The sequence below is a fragment of the Myxocyprinus asiaticus genome, chromosome 11 (assembly GCF_019703515.2).
Source record: "Myxocyprinus asiaticus isolate MX2 ecotype Aquarium Trade chromosome 11, UBuf_Myxa_2, whole genome shotgun sequence".
NCBI classification, from domain to species: Eukaryota; Metazoa; Chordata; class Actinopteri; order Cypriniformes; family Catostomidae; genus Myxocyprinus; species Myxocyprinus asiaticus.
The window spans coordinates 14,993,819-15,019,211 of record NC_059354.1 but is presented as its reverse complement, the minus strand read 5'-3'; the positions used below and the strand labels follow the sequence as shown (position 1 = coordinate 15,019,211).

Below are 25,393 nucleotides of genomic sequence, written 5' to 3'. Positions count from 1 at the left end.
GACCATTTCACGATCATTCACTTACTCTGTTCCTCAGTGGTGAAATGACCATCCCACCTCCATCCGGTCTGCTGAAACCATCTCAACATCCAAGGAAAAAGCTCAAAACATCTCTTCCACAAGCACTTAACCAGTCCACACAAATGGCACTTATTAGTAGGGCTGGACAATATATTGAATATTCATGATATAATCACAATGATTTTGCTGACTATAAAAAATTAAGCAATATCGTGAATAATCGCAATGATTTTAATGTGCATTTTATTTGGCCATTCAGTTTCATAAAGAACACATCAGTTGACTAAAAGCCTGAGTATACTTTGTATGTCCGTGTTGCTGATCGCTCCATGCACAGTATGCGTGATGCAAATTTGTCTATGTATACTCTATATGACACAATTCATAAGCCTAAATAAATATTTGAAGGAAGGATTTCAGGTGAAGTGCAGTTAATAAATGTCATGCATCACCTTTGTCTTTCAGATCACGTAAGCCAATTGTGGTCCGATGATCCGATGAACATGCAGTTCGCTTTTTTGGCTGTGTACTCACAGAACGACGCCGACACACCAAAGTAGAACTATAAATGCAAACCAACGTGTTGGCTACTACACAGAGCCTACGCCATAGGTTAAACACAGAAGTATAAATCAGCGTTTACATTACATTTTAAAAAGATGAACTGTTGTTTTAATTTGCCTGATATCTAACTTTTAAGGTACATGTAATGTACTGACACAATGGCCACAGATGTACATTAGACACATTTGTATATAAACCAGTAACCAGAAATAGTGCAGATGGATCTAAAAATACTTGATCATGGCATCAATGTGATAAATCAACTGATAAACATAAAATATTGCCCAACAAAGTGTTAATGCTACAAGTAAGCTGTACATTGAATTTATCAAAACAATAAGCCTGGAAGAAAAAAAAAAAAAAAAAAAAGAACACAGCATAACACCCACCCATATTAAGGCATTTCTAATCTGAGCTTTAATTTTCCGAGAGCAATGCTTGTTCAGGTGACAAAGAAACAAACACAGAGAATCACAAGGTCTGTGCACACACACCTGTACTCATACCCGTTTCCATCTGTTCCACAGGAAGCATGGGTGCCGCTGTTTACCTGGGCACAGTGTGAAGTCTGCAGAAACAACAGACAGTGTCCCAACTGTTCTGATGAAAAGAGGCCAATTCTTACATACATAGCTGTTGGCAATCACACCCAAATAGCCGCCCACAAATTAAACAGTGCATTATCATCTACCAGGAAATGTACGAGAGTAAACACTCATACTGCACACACGTACAAATGACAGAGTGACAGATTTAGGCCTATTTACAGCTTAATCATTTACTCGCCCTCAAGTTATTCCAAACCTTTATGACTTTCTATCTTCTGTGGAACACAAAATACAATACAATTATTATATACAATTCTCTTCATCCACTCTTATGAAAGAGTCACTTGAACAACCTTAGGATGAGTAAATGATGAAATGTCATTTTTGGGTGAACAATCTTTTTGCAATACATTACATTGTATTGCATAGAGATTGCACTGTATTGCATAGCAAATCCCTGCCACCCACAACGGCTCTAGCAAGACCCAAGTCTGTAAGTGCCAAAGCTACACACTCTCACGGCAAAATCGAAAGGATTCGTACGACTTCTCTAAATTTGGTTAATTCATATGGTATCGTGCGACTGCACTCATAGGAATTCGTACGATTTTCATTTCAGCCAATGACGTCGCTGGACGTCGTTTCCATCTAATACCCGACAATTACTTGCTTCTGTCACACACAAGAGTATCCTATCATGTTTACACACTCTTACTGATCGGTTAGGTTTAGATAAGGGGTTTGGGTAAGGGCATAATATTAATAAGCATGTCCTTAACGCCTCGTGTGCAAAACTCGCGCTTCTGCATTAGACATCTGGGCACTGGCACGTGATGAAATCGTACAAATTTTATAACTTTAACTCGTACGAAATCATACGAAATAGCCAAATCGTAAAATATGTATGAATTTTTATGAGACTGGGTTGGCCAAAGACACACATTTGTTTCCTTTTTTCCCCAAATGCACCCCAAATCCATGTAAGCTGTGTTAAGTCAACTCTCAGTGCAGCCCACCTACTCAATCCTCCAACATACACCACACACACCTGACACAATTTTCTGTTGTGGTTACGTGTCCCTGATTTCTGTGTTTTTTGGCTTATGTTTCAGTTTTCAAGATAAGGTAGAATCGTGACCACAATGGCAGACTCACTTTACACAGTAGGACAAACAAGAGCAAAAAACAATGTAAACAGAAGACAAAGGACTATACTAGTAGTAATTACTAGAGCTCTCTTTCAGTTTTAAATATCAAAAGAATTGCAAGATACACTAATTATTTAATCAAAATAGTGGACTAATATATCATATATCAATGCCTTAATTCAAAGACATTACATTATTGTGGCTGACAAGTTAAGCATTTAATAGACATTACAAAAAGTGGCTTTATTTTGTTCATTTCCATATCATTAAGCATAAGCCTATCACTGGCCTACAGTCCGCAGCAATTCAATCAAGATATAAGGGCCATTCACACAGAACATGTTCTTATGTTCCATCTGCGTGTTTTCTCAATTGTTGTACCATATATACATATATCAGACAGGCATCTTTGACAGTTATCTCTCACTATGAGTGCATTTATAAGATGCTGTCAAATTAAAAATATTTAAACTTTTAAAAAATATGTCTCGAGTCCCCTGCTTTCTGTTCTATTCCGTTTTGAATGCAAGAGCACGTCCTGTGAATGCCTCCTAACTCATTTTGTGCTGCCTGCTCTCAGTAAGTGTGATTTGGCAATGCCTTTTTTTTTTTTTAAATGTATTGTTATATTTCAATATTTGTAATTGTACTAAATTAAACACCGAGTTAAATTAGTTACATTTAAGTAAGAATTATAATAAGTTTTATATAAATTATAATAAAGTAAAATGTATTAAAAAAAAAAAAAAAGAACACTAGGGTTTTCTAAATAAAAAAAATTTAAATAAAAAGGGTGCAAGCTTTGTTTTTTAGAATATATTGTACTAAATGAATGCATTTGAAAAAAGCCCTAATTAGTTATTTTACACCATGCCAGCTTTCATGGCTTTTCAAATTAAAGTTGACATACATTAAAAGGTAGAGTGATTTAAAACATATATAAGGTTTTAAAAAAAAAATTCCATAAGTACTCCAATGATGCACTCATGGAAAATAGAGAAGTCTGAAAAATGAACACTATGTTGTTGTGAAAAGGGTGCAAATTAAGTGTAGTTATAAATGGGTTGTATGAAGATTAAAAAAATAGTGATGGTCAGACGGATTGTTCATATAATTAGCTGAGGAACTTGTACAATCCATGGCTGATGGAACAAAGGGTTTCCTGTCTCTTTACATGCACCATGGAGCAATTAGTTTACTGCTGAATGCTCTCTTTTGTCTGAGCAGTATGCCATGTAAGAGGTGGCATTCATTCTCAATGACAGAATGCAGATTGGTGAGCATTGCCTCCAGTGTGCCAAGGGAGTGTCTGATAACAGCCAGACTTTCTGATGATCTTGTTAAAGTTTATTTAGGCCTCTGTCATGCTGCTGTCTGAACATACTATGGTAAAGACAATGATAGTGGCCACAACAGTAGTCAAAGACCAAAACTTCACAGAAAGTGTAGTAGGCTTGGACCCTTTTTCTGATACAGGTCCCCTCAAGTTGTGGTCCCAGTCCTTTTCCGGGCCCCACTGTAAAGGAAGTCTGGTCGAAAGGCATTTCTGAAGTAACACATATCATGGTCAACCATTTAGGTAATCAGGATTCTTGCACACCACCACAAAGTGACAGTTAACAGCACTAGGAAATTATAAGTGCCTATGACTGCAACAACACAACACATCACAAATTATTCAATATTTACTTTGTTTATAGAACTGTTGTGTAAAAGCAATCAAGCTTGTAATCATGCTGTTGTACTTAAGGCTACATCCAATATATCCAATATATTGAGTGCAATCCAATTTACATCCTGATATTCAGTAAAACAGCACTCTTGCTCATGTGATATTGCTTTAATACAGCCCAATTCTAAGATGATTAAATCTCATATTCAGTAAATTAAAAAATGATAATGAAAATTAAATGCTGATTACATCACTGAAGCTAGTGCATTTAAGAGACCAAAAAAAAAAAAAAAAAAAAAATTAAAAGGAGCATAACAGACAATGACTTCTCAACTAAATACTTAGATTTAGTTTTCAAAAAAAAAAAAAAAAAAAAAGGGTTCCCAAAACCAGAGGGCAGACATGGAATCAGCTGTGAGCAGCAATGCTTTTTGGCTTTCTTTGAAATTAAATAGTGACAGATGAGCCAGCATGGTAACTGGATGAGAGAAGGGTATTTCCAGGAAAAAGGGCTGAAATAGGTGCTTGTGTCAAAACACAGCGCTGAAGAAAATTCCAGGGAAGTACAAAACAAACCATCCCAGCAGTTGCCTCTGACAACACACCTCAAGCTCTAAATCTCAAAGACATCCTTCTATATCCACTGACAGCAGGATGAATGCTTTTTCAATAGCTTCCTCTGAGCAAAAAAGTCTTCAAGAGATTTCCGCAGAGCACAGACTGTCAAGTCAGCGAATGGCAAGTTCACTTAGATATTTTTAAACTCATGTCTGTTCTAATGCATTCAGCAGAAAGGTGAAGATAACGTTGCTCTTAATCCTGCTTGGAAATCAAAACGTATTTTTGGGGTAATAAAGATCAGGATTAAAAGGGCTGTAGGAATTGTGTTGTTCTAAAATCGTTATAAATGTGACCTCTCGGGATGAGAGAAAAAAAAAATCTATTCACCGATGCATCGTGATTCATTCTGTATAGATTTTTTTTAAAATCTGAATTGATTCAGAGTTCAATTTTAACCGAGGCAGCGTTGTGTCGCTTACGTGCACGCCACAGAGATGCTCGAAACAAGCACACATCCTAAAGCCAAGCGTACACTACATGACCATCATACCCAAATGAAAGTATGATCCCGAAAGTCATCCACAAACTCACACACATAGAAAACAAGAGGGTTTATTTCGCATTAGTCAACAAACAACATGAAAGACTAGCTTGTGCCCAAAATTGCCCTGATTTGCACAGAACTAGGAAAAACAGCTGAAAATAATAATGAGACAATGGTTCGGGATATGTGGGTGATGTTATGTTTTTAATTTTCGAATATTTTTTGTCTCCTGCTTGCCAATGTATTTCTCTCCTCTTGCGCTCTTTCAATATTTCATTTGCTGTTGCCAGTCTCTCGCTCATCGGGACACTGTGCGTACGAGATGCTTGATAAATTTCTTAAAAGGAACAGTTCACCCAAAACTGAAAATTCTTTCATCATTTACTCACCCTCATGCCATCCCAAATGTGTTTGACTTTCTTTCATGTGCTGAACTCAAACGAAGATTTTTAGAAGAATTTCTCAGCTCTTTTGGTCCATGCAGTGCAAGTGAATGGGTGCTCCAAAATCACACAAGTCAGCATAAAAATAATCTAAGACTCCAGCGGTTAATTTAATGTCTTCAGAAGCAATATAAGTGTTGGTGAGAAACAGATCACTTTCACATTCTTCTACTTGTGTTTTTGGTGATTCACATTCTTCATGCATAAAGCCCCCTACTGGGCAGGGAGAAGAATTTCAAGCAAAAAATGACTTAAATATTGATCTGTTCTCACCCACACCTATCATATCACTTCTGAAAATATGGATTAAAACACTGGAGTCATATGGATTACTTTTATGATGCCTTTATGTGCTTTTTAGAGCGTCAACATTTTGGCACCCATTCACTTACATTGTATGGACCCACAGAGCTGAAATATTCTTCTAAAAATCATCATTTGTGTTCAGCAGAAGAAAATAAGTCATACACATCTGGAATGGTATGAGGGTGAGTGAATGATTTTTGGGTGAACTATCCCTTTAAGCAGCAACCAAAATTTTTTGGCAGGGACTCTACAAGTTGGTGCAAAACCTAATGTGATCTCACAATCTGAGAATGTTCCAGAGAGCTTGTGTGCTTCAATGGATGGAAGAAAACCTGATCTTTTGTACAAAGTAATGTCACAAATTTGTTTACATTTGATTAGTGTCCTAGAAATAGTGCAGAATTTTAAGTGTTTCTTCATCATTTTCTATGATTACTTTTCTTTGCTTTAACATTTTCAAAATCCTAAAACTTTTTCCAGAGTCTTATGGATTACATTTATATTGCCTTTATGCTGCTTTTGGAGCTTCAAAGTTCTGGTCACCATTCACTTGCATTGTGAGGACCAACAGAGCTGAAATATTCTTCTAAATATCTTCATTTGTGTTCCGCAGAATAAAGTCATACACGTCTGGGATGGCATGAGGGTAAATTAGAGAATTTTAATTTTTGTGTTGACTATCCTTTTAAGAGTAGAAACCATCCGTTTTATAATGTTAGTTTTACGGTTTGAGTATTTGGTTAAGTCAGAAATTGAAAGAAACTGAAGAAATTAAACAAACTGAAACTGTTTTTGTACTGTTACAAGACTTGTTCATATGTTCTAAATAATATTATCTATTGCTTTGCATCTATCAAGTTCCAAATAAAGAGAAAAAATAAAGATAAGGACCTTTCATTTGTGAAATATGTAATTCACTGGATTATCGTACAGCTGCCTTCATACTAAGTAAAAATGCACACATTAAATGAGATCTATCGAGTCATTCAAGCATTATCTGAAAATTATATTTAGTTTTTCTGGCAAACCGGATGTACACATCAACACACACTCGTCACTCTCACTAAAGTCAAGAAACTGTGTAGGCGTCTCTTCTTTGATCAAAGATTTATCAGCACTGTACAGAAGTCATTACAGCACTCTAATCAAATGCACTTTCTGCACTGAAGAATTGGCAATTACCTGAACATGCTACCACAGTGTGACCTACTTACACCCTGCTCAGGGTTTTACAAGCTTTCTGTTGGACTCAATTTCATTTGCTTTGTGTACTTATAACTGAAGTTCATTCAGTTTCATCGAGGGCCAAACCCCACCCTTATGTGTTTGCCTGTCATCAGAACTAACACTCCCTCTCTTCCCAGGGCCAGAGACTGCCTGGTGTTATGCACCAGCTGCCCCCGACACATGACAGCCCATTAGTGAGCGCCACAGAGAGCAGTGTAAAGCAGTGCTGTGCTGTTACACGCAGGTCTGTATGTGAGGCATCCATCCCTCAGTCGCGATAATGGACGGCTCGGCAGCTTCATGCTTCGCCTGCCACAGAAACACTGGGCTTGAAGGGCATTTCTTGCAGATGTGAAAGTATGAGCTGCACAAAGCCAAGTCAAATTTGTGTACTAGCAGAGATGTCAAAAGTACTGGAACTTCAATACTATTTATTTATTTGGGGGGGGTGCAACAAACATACTAAACATGTTGTACTTTCACTAAAGGAATCAATTAAGTGAATACTTTGCAAAAAAAGGAAAAAGTGCAAAAGTATCAAACATAGTGCAAAACATTACACAGATGACACAAAGTATGATTACAGGTAAATATTTTAACAGTTTCTGGGGAATGGGTTATATATGTATGAATAACCTTAAAAGTATCCCTGTTAATCTTAAAAAGAATATTATTAAAATTATGGTACTATTTAGAAAGAGCAAAGACTCTGTCTTTAGGCCATAAGCCATAAATGTAAGTTGTTGTTATTTCTGCCTTAAAACACCAGTTGTATAATAGCAGAATTTAAACAATACAGTTTAGACAAAATGACTTTGTTAGGATTTTCAATGGTCATAACTGCAGACTGTTGTAGGTGATGATAGTCTAATAAGCATATCTGAATGTCCTATGTTTTGAGTTCGCCATTTGTTGTACTATGTCCTGCAATTAAATATATTTTTAGAACTTTTATTTCAAATTTGATGACTTAATTTCTTTACTTTTCCTTGAAAATTTGATGCCGTAGTTCATTTAAACACCATTTAGTTAGATTTAATGTATTTATTGTATATTGTTTCTATTGTTTGCAATTTATTTCTTAGTTCTAAAATTCTACTACTGACTTTTCTTAATTTGAAAATCTTGAGGCAATTTTCCAAAAAACTCAAATTAATATTTACTAAGAACTATATTCATTAGCATTTTGCTGTGGCATTGAATTAGACAGAATAGTAAAATTTCACTGGTATTAGTATCGACTCCTGAAATTGTGTTAACGTCACAACCCTATGAACTTGACTGTCAGAGAATCAAGAAATTGGACAGAGAAATATATCAAATAACACAGATGTGCATTAACAGTAATGCCAAAGAATAGACGACGATGTCACAAAGCTCTGAAATGATGATTGCCAAGTGCCAACCTTTCTACTTGCATTCAGAACAGACAGACTATGACTCACTTTCTAACACACCAGCATTGGGTTCAGTTTAATCAGAGACACTGTCGCTGTAATTTCTGAAAGTGTAGGACTTGAATGAGCCTGTCAACAGAGAATGGAAAAAAAACATTAACATGTAATGATTCCACTTTTCATTCTTCGGAAGTCTTTCTCCAGTGTTTATATCAAGAGCTTTTCATTTCAGCTGAGCTTTCAGATGTGCTCAGCTCTTGCAATTGTTTAGACATGTTCATAAGACAAACATATTTTTAAATCACATAATGCTTTGCCAGCCACAAGAGAGCTAAAAAGGAAGCAAGCGTTCCAGACTCATGTAATTACAGATCTTTGTTCACTGATGATGTCATATAAAGGACGTCTAGGATGGCAGTAGCTTAAAGATCTAGTCTAGTAATACTAAGGGCTGAGGTTTAATCCCAAGTAACTCAAGAGTTAGAGCACCTATTATGGTTTTTAAAAGTGCCTAATTTTGTTTTAAAGGTCGCATACAATAGATTTACATGCATCCAAGGTCAGAAAACACTTAAATTTGCTCAATTTAAATTGCAGCATTACCTTTTATTCCCAGTGTCAAAAACGACTCATTCAATGAATCTTTTAGAACGGATCATTCTAAACTCCTCCTTTCAGAGAGCCTACTCTGCTCTAATTGGTCAGATGTCCCAGTCTGTTGTGATTGGTCTACCTCTTAGTGTAGTGTTTGAGGGCGGGTCAAAGCTGTTCATGACCAGCCAATGAAGACCAGAGGCAGGTTTTTTGTTACCAAATTACGTAGGTTAGTACAGGAAGTCTGGAATTACTAATGACTCGTTTCAGGTGTTCAGAATCGGTTCTTTCTTTTGGGAGTCAATAATTTCATTTGTCGTGCACTTTGATTTTTGAAACTTTGCAGACTTCATTCACAACTGCTATATAACACACTACATGAAAGGTAATATTTGAAAAGCCATAATAGGTGCTCTTTAAGGTTGATTTATACTTCTGCGTCGAACCTACGGTGTAGGCTCTGCGTAGTGGCCAGCACGTTGGTTTGCATTTATAGTTCTGCGTTGTAATGTGCAAATGTAGGTGCATATTTATTATGTTGCCTTTTTTTTATTTTTTATAAATGAGTAAATTACTTGCTCTTGAGTCGCTTACATAATAATACACAAATATTTTGGCATACTTTTGACGTTCCCTGATTAAAAACAAATTGTCAAATTAATTTACTCCTCACCTGAATCACACAAAATGTGTCGTTTTAAAGACTTCACAATGAATATAGGCAATATAACCAACTCTTACCAGGCGCTTTTCAATTAGCTGACAAATTAGAAGTGTTCAGTGTCCACAACTTATGAAATATGATTATTTACTGTACACATACTGTCAAACATATGGTCAAATCATTGTGCCGATCGGAAAGTTCGCAAGTAGAATACAAAACATATTATTTCACTCAAATATCAAGTAGGCTAAAGGCCTGGAGTTTATAAACTGTAAACAGATATTTTGCCATGTTTTGCTTGTTACTTTAAAAGAATAAAAAAAACAGCTGATACTCCCAATTGAGACAATTGCTTGAATGGACACGAGTCCAAATACAATGTGATATTATGCATTGATATTAAAATAAACTTGGATAAAATGCGACGCTACCTCAGAATTCCTTGTTATTATCCTGGGAGGCGGTCTCTGGTTATAATGGACCAACCACAGCTGTTGTGGTCTGTGTTGACACAATGCGCTGTTAAAATTTTGAAGAGGTGCATGTCAGGCTATGGCGTAGGCTATGCTGTAACCACAGTAGTTTTGCGTTGCCTACGCCGCAGGTTCGACACAGAAGTATAAATCGGCCTTTACTGTGATCACAATGTAGCCTATTCCTGTTATGCCACTGAACAATACACTTCACCTCAGTCTTCTCCAAGGGAACAGCCACTATAATTAGCATAATGCAAGTCATTTTGGATGAAAAAAATATCTACTGTTTTTTAACGAGGGGATGGTAGGGCTGGGTGATAAAACTATATTGATATTTATTTTTAAAAAACGATGATAAACTTTAGGGTCATTTTTTTATATTTAGCTTATGTTTTATATCTAGACAATTGTATCAGGTATGTGTCACTAAAAACACAAGCAGTTCAGTAAAGTTAAACCTAAGTCAATTCACTCAGCGGCCATCTTTGGAACGCTCTTGGGCAGCTATTTTTCTAAATAAACAAGCGGCATGCTAGTGCAGCTCCTATCTACTTGAACTTAGAAAGACAGAGATCTTCAAAATTGTTGGTTAAGATTATAGTCAAAGAGCATATTTAAAATCAGGTAATTTATGATACACTGGTATCATAAATTGTGCTTCTTTACCTTAGATTACACTAAAAAACAAAATTTACTGGTTTGTATAGCTAATGCTCATGCACGTTCTCGAGTTGTTTGAAAGGCGATATCTGCATCTAAAAGATAATTGTCTCTTTTGTCTGTAAGGCTGGACATACTTTCTCCATCCATTGACCATTGGGCATTCCAATTTCTCCCATTCATTTTAATAGAAGTGACCCATCTCTGCTAAATAGTCTCTGGTTATACACACAACTAGCTACCTGAATCACAGTCATGAAATCAGCCGGTTAGGAAGTATTAGCTGGCTAGCAGCTACCTCAACCTGTTGTCATGGAAACTAGTAATAAGGCTAGATAGCTGCAATCTAGCTAGCTATCCGGCTAAAATTATATCTTTTTATACTGAACAAGACAGCACTGACAATGCAATACAGCTATCGAATGAACATTCATTCGATAGCTGTATTGCATTGTCACCATTGCATTGTCAACTCTGACATCAAAACTACTGATATGTTTTTTTCAGGATCCAAAGCGCTGTTACATCCTCTTGTTGACACAGGCAAAAAAGTGTTTCTTCTTCTTGTGACGTTTATTGGCAGTTGGCAATCCAGCTTATGGTGCATTACCGCCACCTACTGCGCTGAAGTGTCTCAAGAAAGTCTTTCAATGGAGTCAAACGTCCACTGAAGACAATGAAATTGAATATTATCGAAAAGTGACAAATCTTATGTTGGATTAAATCCTAAACTGATTATACTTCTTGAACTTTAAATTAAAAAGTAGCTTAACCTATGGAGTCTAGTTGTAAACAAGTTATGTTTAATTCATTCTTGAGGTCTAACAAACATATAGAATCCATTTCCTCCCCCATTAATGGTATGATACATTTCAATATCGAACAATATGAAAAAAAATATTGTGATAATATTTTTGGCCATATCGCCCAGCCCTACTGGATAGACATCTTTGACCGTGGCGCCACATCTCATTGACATTGTTTTTTTCAGTGTCCTGCGCAGGACTGCTGCTAAGGCTGCAACTAATGATTATTTTGATAATTGATTAATCTAACAATTATTAGAACAATTATTCGACTATTATTGCAACGATTAATCATCCCGACTTAAAAGGTTGTATTAAACGTGCTTACTAAAAATAAAGAGGACAAAGTCATCTTTTAAAAATACTTCTAAATTACTTCTAAGTAACACTGTTACACATGATTCCAGATTGTTTTTCACACTGCAAAGTTTTAGCACCTGAAAAAAGATGATCCATTTTTTTTTTTTTTTACACTCCCCTTTTGCTCTGGTGTGCAGACAATAGTTCCACAAGTTAAATGTTAAACCATTTAAAAACCAAAGCATCCCGAAAAGGTCAATAAACCACAGCAGTGTAACTCCACACACACGACAACACTAGTGTCCGCTGCCTCATGGAAATGTGAACCTGCCTGGGTAGAGCACATCAGATTGGGCACTTAAATTACATATTTTATGTTGGTTAAAAATATGCTGTTGCAGGTAGTGACAGTTTGATTTTATAATTTTAAGGTCTCGGCTATGTATTTAGCTCACTGTGGACTTTATTCCCTGCTATGTTGAGTAGTGTTTGATACATGTCCATGGCAATAAACGTTCTTTATTCCCAAGTCCCGACAAATAACAGTTTATGAACCCTTGGTTCACGGTTATCCAAATAAAACAAAAGGTTACCGTGCACATCCCAGATCCATACCACTCTGTGGTACGTACCTGTATAATGATTGTTTCACTAATGCTACCCCTATCTTCCACTGTTCTGACAAACAGATTGTCCTGCCCCAAACTTACGGCATTGATTGAGCCATTGCTGATTGGTTGGGTTTCTTGTAAATTTTCATCAATCCATTGAGCAGCATGACTTAAACTCACTGGACTAACATTGCTGAAATAACTCCATATTTCAGAAGTGTGACTAATTCAAGTGCGTTTTGATACATGTGGCTTCCACATTAGTGACTGGGAGAGAAACATTAGTAAGGTCACTTCAGCTAGGTTAACTGTGATCAAACTGCCAACAAATTCTTTTGTCCTCAACAATGGACAATGTTTGGCTAACACGCAATCAAATACAGTATGTATTACTCTGCAGGGGTGGGAGAAAAACAAACTGATTCTCTGATGCATTGCGATTCTCCAACAATTCAGAAAAAAAAAAAAAAAAAAAAAAAAAAAAAGAGGAGGACGACAAGATGCATTGTGATCCATCGAGAATTGTTTTATAATTTAATCGTTACCCTTTGAATCGTAATCGAATCTAGTCGTGGTAGAGTCGTGGTACAATCACACCTTGATTACTCTTTGTTCTGCCTGTGGCCTTTGCATTGTCCTTCTAAAATGTCCTTGTATTGGTTTAGTGATTTTTAAGGTAGGCTGTCGCTAGTTAAGCTTCCTGCGGTTGTTTGAAAATTGCCTTTGCATGATTTCCTTTGTGTACATTTGAATGACTTATAACTGATTAAATCATCAAATGACCTCAAAAATCTGCACTGCGTAAGTTCTTCGCCTTGCTGCCTTTTCTAAATACCTCACCCTGATTGCAGCTCTGGTGTTTGCTTTTTTTAATTGTGATAAACACCCACACACCCAAGATCACTTAAAAAGTATAAAATGCATACTTGCTGCATGACATTGTCAAAGATAAACTATCATGGCTATTTATGTTCCTAAGAGGAAGAAAGTATAGCGTTTTGGTTAGAGACAAATAACATTATCAGCTTTAAATATCAGCCTAATTTTCACTCATCTCATCAAAATGAGTGTGTTAAAGCGAAACCAGATCAGCCATCTTAGATGTTTGCCCATTACCTTGATTTCGCTCTGAATGTAATCAGAATGAGCTTTACTGCCAAGTATGCTTACACATACAAGGAATTGGTTTTGGTAACAGAAGATTCCAGTGCACAAACAATACAACAAGACAGAGATAATAATTAAAAAAACAGAATAAACTGAAAATAAGTATATATAGAAATACACAATAAGACACATATATACGTATGTACAAATACAAATACAAATCTGTTATATACAGATGCGAGGGAATGTATGGCAGAAGAGGTAGGGTATGTTGGATAAATATAAATACACTAAGCTGTGTATTGCACATAATTATTGCTCAATGGGGCAGTTTTAATTGGACAGCCTGAGGGCAAAACTGTTCCTGTGCCTGACGGTTCTGGTGCTCAGTGCTCTGTAGCGCCTGCCAGAAGGCAACAGTTCAAAAAGTTAGTGGGCTGGATGAGTGGGGTCCAGAGTGATTTTTTCAGCCCTTTTCTTCACTCTGGATGTGTACAGTTCTTGAAGGGAGGGCAGGGGACAACCAATAGTCCGCTCAGCAGTCCAAACTATCCTTTGTAGTCTTCTGATGTCCGATTTCATAGTTGAACCAAACCAGACAGTTACTGAAGTGCAGAGGACAGACTCAATGACTGCTGAGTAGAACTGTATCAGCAGCGCCTGTAGCAGGTTGAACTTCTTCAGCTGGCGAAGGAAGTACAACCTCTGCTGGGCCTTTTTCACAGTGGAGTCAATGTGGGTCTCCCACTTCAGGTCCTGTGAAATGATAGTGCCCAGGAACCTGAATGACCCCACTGCTGCCACAGTGCTGTTTAGACTATATCACTGTTTTGAGCGTGTTCAGCTCCAGGTTGTTTTGACTGTACCAGTGAGCCAGCCGTTCAACCTCCCTTCTGTATACAGACTCATCATCATCTTGGATGAGGACAATGACAGCAGTGTTGTCTGCAAACTTCAGGAGCTTGACAGAGGGGTCCTTGGCGGTGCAGTCATTGGTATACAGGGAGAAGAGTAGTGGGGAGAGCACACATACATGGGGGGCACCAGTGCTGATCGTGTATGTGCTGGAAGTGAATTTCCCCCATCTCACTAGCAGCTGCCTGTCCTTCAGAAAGCTGGTGATCCACTGACAGACAGATGTGGGAACAGAGAGTTGGTGTAATTTAGTCCGGAAAATAGCTGGAATGATGGCGTTGAAAGCCGAACTGAAGTCCACAAAAAGGATCCTTGCATATGTCCCTGGTATGTCCAGATGTTGCAGGATATGATGCAATCTATGTTGACTGCATCATCCACAGACCTGTTTGCTCGATAGATAGGCAAACTGAAGGGGATCTAGAAAGGGTCCAGTGACGTCCTTCAGGTGGGCCAACAACAGTCTCTCAAATTACTTCATGACCACAGACGTCAGAGCGATGGGTCTGTAGCCATTAAGTCTTGTGATTTTGGGTTTCTTTGGGACAGGAATGATGGTGGAGTATTTGAAGCAGCAGGGAACTTAAAACTGCTCCAGTGATCTGTTGAAGATCTGTGTGAAGTTGGGGGCCAGCTGGTCAGCACAGGATTTTAGACAAGTGGGTGAAACACTGTCTGGGCCCTGTGCTTTCCTTGTCTTTTGTTTCCGGAAGACACAGCACACCTCCCCTCCCCAGCAGGGCGGGGGGTGGTTGCAGGAGGTGTTGATGTTTGTGTGAAGAAAGGTCAGAGTTTGTGTGGAGTGTAAGACTGGGCCTTTAAACACATTTAAGTCATCAGCCAGTTGTTGGTTCCCTACAGTGTTGGGGGATGGTGTCTTGAAGTTAATAAAGTCTTTCAGGCCTCTCCACACTGATGTGTCTTTTTCAGCTTATCAGAATAACTTCTTTTAGCCACTCTGATTTCCTTATTCAGTGTGTTCCTGGCCTGATTGTAAAAGATTTTATCCCCACTTCTGTAAGCATCCTCTTTGGCCTGACGAAGCTGCATGAATTCTGCTGTAAACCATGGTTTGTCATTGTTGTATGTTAAATAAGTCCTAGTAGGAATGCACATGTTCTCACAGAAACCGATATATTATGTCACAGTATCTGTGAGCTCGTCCAGATTGGTGTTTGCAGCCTCAAATACACTCCAATCAGTGCAGTCGAAGCAGGCTTGTAGAACACCTAAACTGGCTTTCTGGTAACTTACTGTATTCAGTGTTTGCATGCATTTTGCACATTCGTTAATGTTTTGACATTAAGCCCAGAAAAGCCTGATCATTTCAAATCATATGTAAATATGTTTTACTTGCATTGTGGGGTTTTTAGAATAAGTGATTTTTTTGGTAATTCTCAGTGTATTGTTGTGCATGCAAATGCACTCATTGTAAAAAATAAACAAAAAAGGCCCATATACTGGTTTGTAATAATTTACCTTGATGTTACTGGGATGGCAAAACCAAAATTGGCTACAATATGTATATGTTAGAAGGCAGTTGGAAAAACACATATAAAACACAAATAGACGCAAACAGTCTGAAAACATGGGAGGGGGCTATTTAATGGCGACAGCATTTCATTGACCCTACTTACAATCTATAAAACATAAAATCCAAATGGACATTACCATTGATTGGGGATTGCAAGATGCCGTAATTGTAAATGAGCCAATGTGTGAAAGCCATATTGGCCTGTGTTATGTTTTATTGTAAAACTGATCTCCAACAACAGCCCTAGTATCTACTGCAAATGTATTCATATGCAGATCATTGTTTCCCTCCAAAGTCCATTAAGATCTGGCATTATATTATAGTCTGGCATCTGGATATCTCAAGAACCATAATCCTTGTTAATACAAGAGTTATTTTGTTCTTTCACCGATAACCGACAACATAACATATGGTCATATGAACCACCAATATTCTAGAAGACAGATCTCAAATGTTTAGATTTATTTTTTTCTGATTACCCACTAATTCCTTTTGCACATATTTTATTTTGTTTCTATTACAATACATGCAATCTAAACTTTAACTCATGCATTCTTTTTCATAACATTTCCATGTAACAAACATTACTAACTGATTACTTTACTGATTAACCAGTGACAAAGAGGATACTGTACATTCACTGCCCAAATCACCATGATAACAAAGCATCAACAAAAACTCAAAACTGCATACCGTATAAATGCCTGAAACAAAATATATACACACACACACACACACACACACATATATATATTAATAGACGGACTTGCATAACTTTAAGTTAATTACATGCATAACTTTGCAGACAGAAGACTTAGATGTTTGCAGTCTGCGAATGTGGGTGTGTTTGTTTGAAACAATAAAGTGGTTGTGTTCGGTCTTCATCTTCTGCTAAAGCATTGTTTGAAAACTGCATCTTGTCTCTAGTCAATGTTATCAATTAGAGTAGTACATCTATATCATCCAAAGGGTATGCAAGATCCCACTATCTGTAGCAGTATTTTTCTATTCAAGAAAAAGTCCCTTTGTTCTTTAGAATTCATCTGGATTAAGTCTGTGACAGTGCTTGTTGTTCTTCTCATCCTGGAAAATTTCCTAGATTCACCCACTGTCCACTAGGGCTGCCCCCTAATAGTTGACCAAACATTAGTCCATGAAAAGAGTCTTGGTCCACCAAGTTTTGATTGGTCGGTTGGTCGCAGAAAAAAAACAAATCCACAGGAAACCAACGAACACCGGTATTACTGCAGGTTGGACACTAGGTGGTACTATAGGGTAATTTTCGTTAAGTAGGGTTAGGGTTAAGCCTACACAATAAAGCAATTTTTATTTATTTTAACTAAAACTGGAAAAAAATTAAGTGCAATTAAAATGTGTGTTCAACTTTTTGATAGATGGCTTTACAACAGTTGTGAAGGGCAACATCTCTTTGGAAACTAACCTACTTCATCCGTGCATTCTCTACCGGTCGGGTAGAGAATGTCTGGTAGAGAATGCACAGATTCGTTATCTGGGAAAATACATCATGTGTGTGAATAAATTAGTTTTGTTCCCTCCTTCACGATATACATCGCAATATTCAATTACATCGGCAACACCCGGGCTGAGGGATCGGTCAATATTCTTGCTTGAGTGATTTTGCATTGAAAATGAAATTAATTTATTTAAAAACTTAGATACATTTCTAAATTCAAATTGCACTCCAAACAAAATGAAAAAGCGATCGTAAAAATAATAAGTAACCATCTTTCCATTTACCATCAGGCAAGAATCCGTCTAAACATGCAGGTGGAAAATTACTTACTCAAATGAAGAAATAAAAACAAATATAAATGTAAACATAATAATTATAATGATGATAATAATCACTTAAATATAAATCATGGTTGGAGGTGAATGTGTTTTTGTATTCTTTTATGTTTTAATCACAGATGTATTGGCTGCAGAGTTGTGGTCACAATGAACTGCTCTGTGGAAATAAAGCAAACTGAACTCAAAACACCTCCTGAGCTGAGATGTCTGAGGTCATTTGCAGCACTCATAGACGATACTGTTCTTGCATAAAAAAAAATTCAGAAGACAGAAACAAAGAAAGAGTTAGAACCTTTACCATGCGCGTGTTCCACGAGACTGCATGCCTCCAAACAAACAGCATGTCGGCTCGCTTCGTGCGTGCGCTTGTAAAATGTATATTTTAAAGGCTCATTATTACGGTTTAGTATTTCTCTGTAATGTAGAACAGTGTTAGCAATGTTACTTATAACATTCTTTCTTGGCCCTGGAATTCCAACCATTTTCTGATGCCCCCCAAAATATATATATTTAAGTAATTAAATTAATATCATAAACGTGCGACAACTAGTCGGCTAATGGCTTAAACTAACGCCAACTAGTCGACCAGGAAAATCTTTGGTCAGGGGCAGCCCTGCTATCCACACACATGCACACAAACTTGGACACTTACTGTATACTTGTGAGGAGCTCTCATAATCTTTTATTGTTCTTAACACAATTGTAATATAACCAATAATATAATATAACTACATCCTAACCTTATCACTTACAGACACCTTTTAACTAGGGATGCTCCGATCGATCGGCCACCGATTGGTATCGGCCGATATTCATGTTCAATGATTCTATCGGTGATCAGTAATTTGGCGGATCGCACAAACCGATCGCTCATGCTGCAAAAGACACGCGGCTCCTTTAAGACTTCAGCAGTACTGTCATGGCATCATGTACTCTGAGTGTGGGAAATACATAGTGTTGTAAGAAAACAAACTTGAGTGAGCAGTAGTGGTCGACCGATATATTGCAGAGGCCGTTAAATTGGCCGATATTCTGACTATCACATAGGCCGATTTTTCTTGAAAGCGCCGAAAATCGCCTGCTTGCATGTGAAGCGACTGAAAATTGTCAACGACCAATCACGGTTCATTTTGTTGTTACATGCCATCATGTTACTACAAAAGACCGGTGTGCAACACAGTGTCATTTAAACGGTCCGCATATCAGAGCCGCGGCAGACGTGTTTGAGCCCGTTTCATTCTCCCTCTCTCTCCTCAACAGTTCCCTGTAACCTTTAACTGTCTTGTCTAATGATAAAAAGGCAAATATCAATAAAACTAACATCACATATACCGTCTGCTAATATGCACATATCTCGTTTAAACAGATGTAATAAACCAACCTCACACAACTTGAGCAGATCCAGCATCCTGTGGAGTGCTCATTTATTTACCTCTAATGCATGTATTCTATCAGCCTCTCCTCAGCAGTTCCCTGTCACTTTTAACTTTCTTTTCTAATGATAATATCAATAAAACTTATATTATATACCATTTGCAAATATGCAGATATCTCGTTTAAACAGATGTAATTCACAAACCTCACGAAAATCCCACGTTTTCTTCCCGTCGAGTGTTTATCTAATATTTTCCTCTGAAGTGCATATTCCATCAGCCAGAATCAAAACTTCAGTATCAGGATCAAAAGTTCCCCTGATTCACAAAACATGATGGTCACGACAATCATGACAATCCAAGCAGGCGATCCAGGCCGTTTAAACTGTCAGGAGAATGCTGCTCACTGGATCCGCACGAGTGCGTGAGTGCAACCAAAGTCTTTCTAGCAAGTCAGTCCACTGTCAGCCACTTTGGAATGCTCTCGGGAAGCTATCCAGTCATCCCAGTGCAGCTCCAATCTAGAGCAGTGGGGAAGCACGTATCTACTGAACTTTAGATTTTACATATATAAACAGGTATAAACCTGTTAATTGGACATGCAATTGGTGTTGTGCCACATCTCTATAAGTGAGCGATGCGATAAAACTATTACTCCTGTTTATTATCAACAAAGCTGTCTTCATTGCAAGCGTGCAACGTTGGAGAGATCTCATTTTCTCTCGTCACATCATGGCGCTCCCTCATAATACAGCAAGAAAAGCAGAAATTGAAAAACGCTTTGTGTAATTATACCATCTGTAGAGTGAAGAGAAATGCTGAAAACAGACTTATGCGCCCGTTACATCTCTCATCTTTCTACAGCTCCATCTAATGTATGTATCCGATGTATTTTCTCTGCCATGTGAATCAGTCACCTTTAATAAGTATAACACAATATACATTATAATATTATAAATTTCACACAATGAAAACATATGATCTATCTTTAATATGCATATCTGTTTTGAATATACAACATAACTGATTTAGCAGCAAGGTTCTCTCAGGATTTTATCTGTTAACATTTTCAATGCATTTTGTCAATATTAAACAGCCGTTTTTAACGCAACTGGTGAGAACTGACTTGTACTCTCAAAGGGATGATTTACCCAAAAATGAAAATTTGGTAACACTTTACAAAAAGGTTCCATTTGTTAACATTAGTTAACTACATCAGTTAACATGAACTAACAATAAACAACACTTTTATATAATTTGTTAATCTTGGTTAATTTTAACACCAACATACAGTATATTAATACATTTTCATACTTTAAAATAAAAAAGTTGTATATGTTAACATCAGTTCATGCACTATGAACTAACAATGAACAATTGTATTTCTTTTTAGTAACTAAAATTTACTGAGATTGATAAATGCTGTAAAATATTGTTCATTGTTAGTTCATGATGCTAATGCATTATCTAATACTAATGAACCTTATTGTAAAGTGTTACCAAAAATTACGTCATCATTACTCGCATTTATGTTGTTCCAAACTGACTTTCTATCTTCCGTGGAACTCAAAAGGAAATGTCAGGGAGAATGTTAGTTTCAGTCTCAGTCCACTTTTATTTTATGAAAAAAAAAAAAAAAAAGATGCAGTGACAGTGAATAGTGACTGTGACTAACATTCTGCCAAAAATCTAATTTTGTGTTCCTCAGAAGAGAGAAATTCATACAGGCTTGAGGGTGAGTAATGATTTACTGTCTTTCTGCACTGTGTTCTTAATGGCTCTTAGGTGTAAATGATGAAGATGGAGGCTTTTTTTTTTTTTCTTACATCCTTTCTTTTCTTTTTGTCTCCGGACAAGTAACTTTTTTACTCGGACAAGTGAATGATCAATTTACTTGTCCGAAGGACAAGCACATGACAATGCTTAAAGAGCACCTATTATGGTTTTTAAATGTGCCTAATTTTGTTTTAAAAGGTCTCATACAATATATTTACATGCTTCCAAAGTAAAAAAACACTTTAAGTTGCTCATAATTTAAATTGCTGCATTATCTTTTATTCCCAGTGTCAAAAACGACTCCATCAATGATCCGTTCTAAAGGATTCATTCTAAACTCCTCCTTTCAGAGAGCCTACTCTGCTCTGATTGGTCAGATGTCCTAGCCTGTTGTGATTGGTCTACCTCTTAGTGTAGTGTTTGAAGGCAGGTCAAAGCTGTTTGCAAGCAGCCAATGAAGACCAGAGGTGGGTTTTTTGTTACCAAATTACGTAGGTTAGTACAGGAAGTAAGTCTGGAATTACTAACGACTCGTTTCAGGTGTTCAGAATCAGTTCTTTCTTTTGGGAGTCAATAACGCCATTTGTCGTGCACTTTGATTTTTGAAATTTTGGAGACTTTTTTTACATTCACAACTGCTATATAACACACTACATGAAAGGTAATATTTGAAAAACCATAATAGGTGCTCTTTAATGTCGAGCCATGTTGTTATACGATTAAACATTTGAAACGGAGTTGTAGGCTCTTATTTACATATTTGAATGAATTTTACACTTAAATCACTTTTCTGACACTACACTTAAAGCACTTTTAAATAGAGAACAGGGGACTCTCCTGAATCACCACCAGTAGATCTTTATATGATTATTCAAGTGTTTTATCTACTATTAATTGTACTACAATTTTCAATGTAAGAGGACAAACTCGTGATATGGCTGATACGAGTTCAATAGAAGACTTTATTATTTTTATTCTTTATTGTCCAGCCTCAGTTACTACAATAGCATGTCTATGCAATGTACACAATAACACCATAAACTAAAAATATAAAACAAGGATTCAATAATGATGGGGATAAAATATACTTTATTAAACCTAAAAATAATATGCTTAAATATGCAATATAACAATTACAAGAAGTCAATTTAAGAAGTCATCCATATTAAACACGTCACAGTAACCTCACCGGACAACAGAGATAAATCGCGATAGGTTAACACACGATTAATGTTCGATTCATAAAAGTATGACAAGCAATATACAGCCGTCACTTCTTTCCTGTGTGTGCGGACATGATGTAATGACACAAGGACGAACATCATAAACCAGCGATTTCGTGAACCCGACAGCTCAAAATACAAATAATTTTTTATAGGCTTACCGTAGTGAATCGGGGTATGGTAAGAACATTGTTTTGAACACTTGATTGTTTATGTACCCAATCAATAATGGCAATTTGTTCATTTTTAACCAAAAAAATCTTACATAGTGCAGCTTTAATATAGAGCATATATGTTAGCATATACTTGTTTGAAAGTCTTATTAAAAAAAGCTTTTTTTAATAAGCCTTTTAAACTTTGTCAGCGAAAACTAGGCAAAGTGATATTACTGGGAAGAGGAAAATGTAATTAATAGTGACAGTGTGCAGAAAGCTTACATGTAGCCATTAATGACAGAGATCCTGATAAAAAGGTGAAATGATCGGTATCGGGATTGACCGATCAGGTGACAAGAAGATCGGCGCATCCCTACTTTAAAGTTCAGGGTTTTAAATCAGACATTAATTAGCAATGACGATCCTCACAAATCAATCTTAATGAAATGTTCCTGGGTAGCTCAGTGAGTACTGACGCTGACTACCACCCCTAGAGTCGCGAGTTCGAATCCAGGGCGTGCTGAGTGACTCTAGCCCGGTCTCCTAAGCAACCAAATTGGCCCGGTTGCTAGGGAGGGTAAAGTCACATGGGGTAACCTCCTCGTGGTCATGATTAGTGGTTCTTGCTCTCAATGGGGCGCGTGGTAAGTTGTGTGTGGATTGCGGAGAGTAGCATGAGCCTCCACATGCTGTGAGTCTCCACGTGTCATGCACAACAAGCCACGTGATAAGATGCACGGATTGATGGTCTCAGAAGCGGAGGCAACTGAGACTTGTCCTCCGCCACCCGGATTGAGGTGAGTAACCTCGCCACCACGAGGACCTACTAAGTAGTGGGAATTTGGCATTCCAAATTGGGAGAAAAGGGGATTAAAAAAAATTTAAAATTAAAAAAAAAATGAAATGTTCCAGGTTTAATACAAGTTAAGCTCAAACAACAACACGTGTGGCATAATGTTGATTACTACAGAAAATATTTTAAACTTGTACCTCGTTTACTTAAAATGACGATTTATATAGTCAGGCACTTCCACTGGAAGTGAATGGGGCCAGTCGATAAACATTAAAATGCACACTGTTTCAAAAGCATTGCCACAAGATGTAAACATTATACGTGTTAACATTATTTTGGTGTGATAAGTTCGCTGTTGTACATGATTTTAGTGTGCTAAAATCGCTTACAGGTTTTCATTTCATGTTGTCACTTCAACAGTTGCACTATTGCATATATCTTTACACTGGTATGGTTAGTAAGCGATTTTATCACATTAAAATCATGTTAACACATATAATGAAATGTGTCTTGTGTCTATACTTTTGAAACAGTGAGTATTTTAATGTTTACAGATTGGCCCCATTCACTTCCATTGTAAGTGTCTCACTGTAACCCAGATTTTTTTTTTTAAATAAACGAGAGACGAATATGTTTTGTGGTTAACAATATTATGGTACAAATGTTGTTGATCAAGCTTAACTTGTACTAAAACAAGAATATTTCTTTAAGAGCTTTTACTATTTCTGAAGACATTTTGTTTAAATTACACACATCTGGTTCATAGACTTTAGTCTGGAAGAAATCAGAGCCAATTCATTTTAAAACTTCAGCCTTGTTATTCAAGTAGCAAATTTTCTCCCCAACCTGCTCAGCTAGCAGACAGGGGGATCTTGCATATCTTCTCTTTAGATAGCATCACTTAAAGGCTTTTTTAAGGTATTTAATTGAACTTCAGCATGCACAGCAAATGAAGTAGCCTACCAGTGAATACAGAGGTGCATGATTATAGAGTACACTTAATTCATCACTGCGTTTGTTTTGAACACCAGCACATGATTTCAAAAGCAGAAGCACTAGAAAAAATGTTAAGCACCTATCAAATTAAATGCTGCAAAGCCTGATCACGTCTCAAATGATTCGGTTTTGTTGCATTGTCTTATATTGTGTGATGAGTGACCAACCACGGAAGCTACGGAGCAACGTGGAGTACATGACTGCGCGTTAATATTTGCTGTAGAAAACAAACACGCAAATAAACAAATAAATAAACGTGAGCTCACAATATAGCGGTCGCCGTCATTCATGGCTAATTTAATCTTACGGTCACAAAACAGTCTTTTTATAACGGACTCAGAAGCGAAGCGCAGCGCGGCTTACCTGTGAAATCAGCCGGCGTTCTTTGTTCTGTTGAGAGTCTAATATATTCCTCTCGGTCCCTTCAAACCGCTTATTGTTTACGTTGCTTTGATAGCGAGAGAGCTGAAGGGGTGCTGCGGGATCAGTGGTGATGCTCCAGTGGTAACGGACTAACGTGTAATGAGCGCCTTTGATTCCTCAGGCTCTTGCCGTGTTTCAGCGGATGAGTTTAATGTGCGTGGAGGGGAGGAGCCTCGCTCAGAGCTGCTTCTGTACACGCTGGTTTGCAAATTGAGCTCTGCAACCAACCTCAGGCCCTCAATCGGATTAGCTAGAAACCGACACGAAATCGCAATACATCGGAACACGATGGGTTATATATATCCGATAGAGGGGCTCAAAGGTTGGGATGGAGATCCCTAGTCCATAGTTTTCCTATGTGGTCTTTCACATGTATAATTTGGATGAAAGCATTTAAAGGAATAGTACGCCCAAAAAGGAAAATTCTCTCTTACTCCCCCTCATACCACCCCAGATGTGTATGACTTTCTTTTTTCAGCAGAACACAAACAAAGATTGTTAGAAGAATATCTCAGCTCTGTTGGTCCATACAGTGCAAGTGAATGGTGATCAGACCTTTTGTAGCTCTGAAAATCACTTAAAGGAAACAGAAGTAATCCATATAAGACTCCAGTGGTTTAATCCATGTCTTCAGAAGCAATATAATAGGTCTTTTACATCTGAAAGTCACATGTGGTGCCTGATAATTTCACTTATACATCTGAAAGTTAAAGTGGAGATTAAGACTATAAAAAGGACTTAAAT

At 37.3% G+C, this 25,393-nt stretch overlaps 1 protein-coding gene across 3 annotated transcripts in view; it reads right to left on the bottom strand.

The window, feature by feature from the left end:
- Positions 1-24,792, bottom strand: part of st6gal2a (ST6 beta-galactosamide alpha-2,6-sialyltranferase 2a) — an 82,414-nt gene extending 57,622 nt beyond the window's left edge. Inside the window, exon 1 of one of the 3 annotated variants that reach the window (XM_051711253.1) lies at positions 24,590-24,792. The gene's annotated coding sequence lies outside the window, so the exon portion shown is untranslated. Of the gene's footprint in view, positions 1-1,079; positions 1,182-24,589 lie in introns of those variants that run through there. The other 2 variants (XM_051711254.1, XM_051711256.1) reach the window with 2 other exon arrangements.
- Between the last annotated feature and the right edge of the window lie 601 nt (positions 24,793-25,393).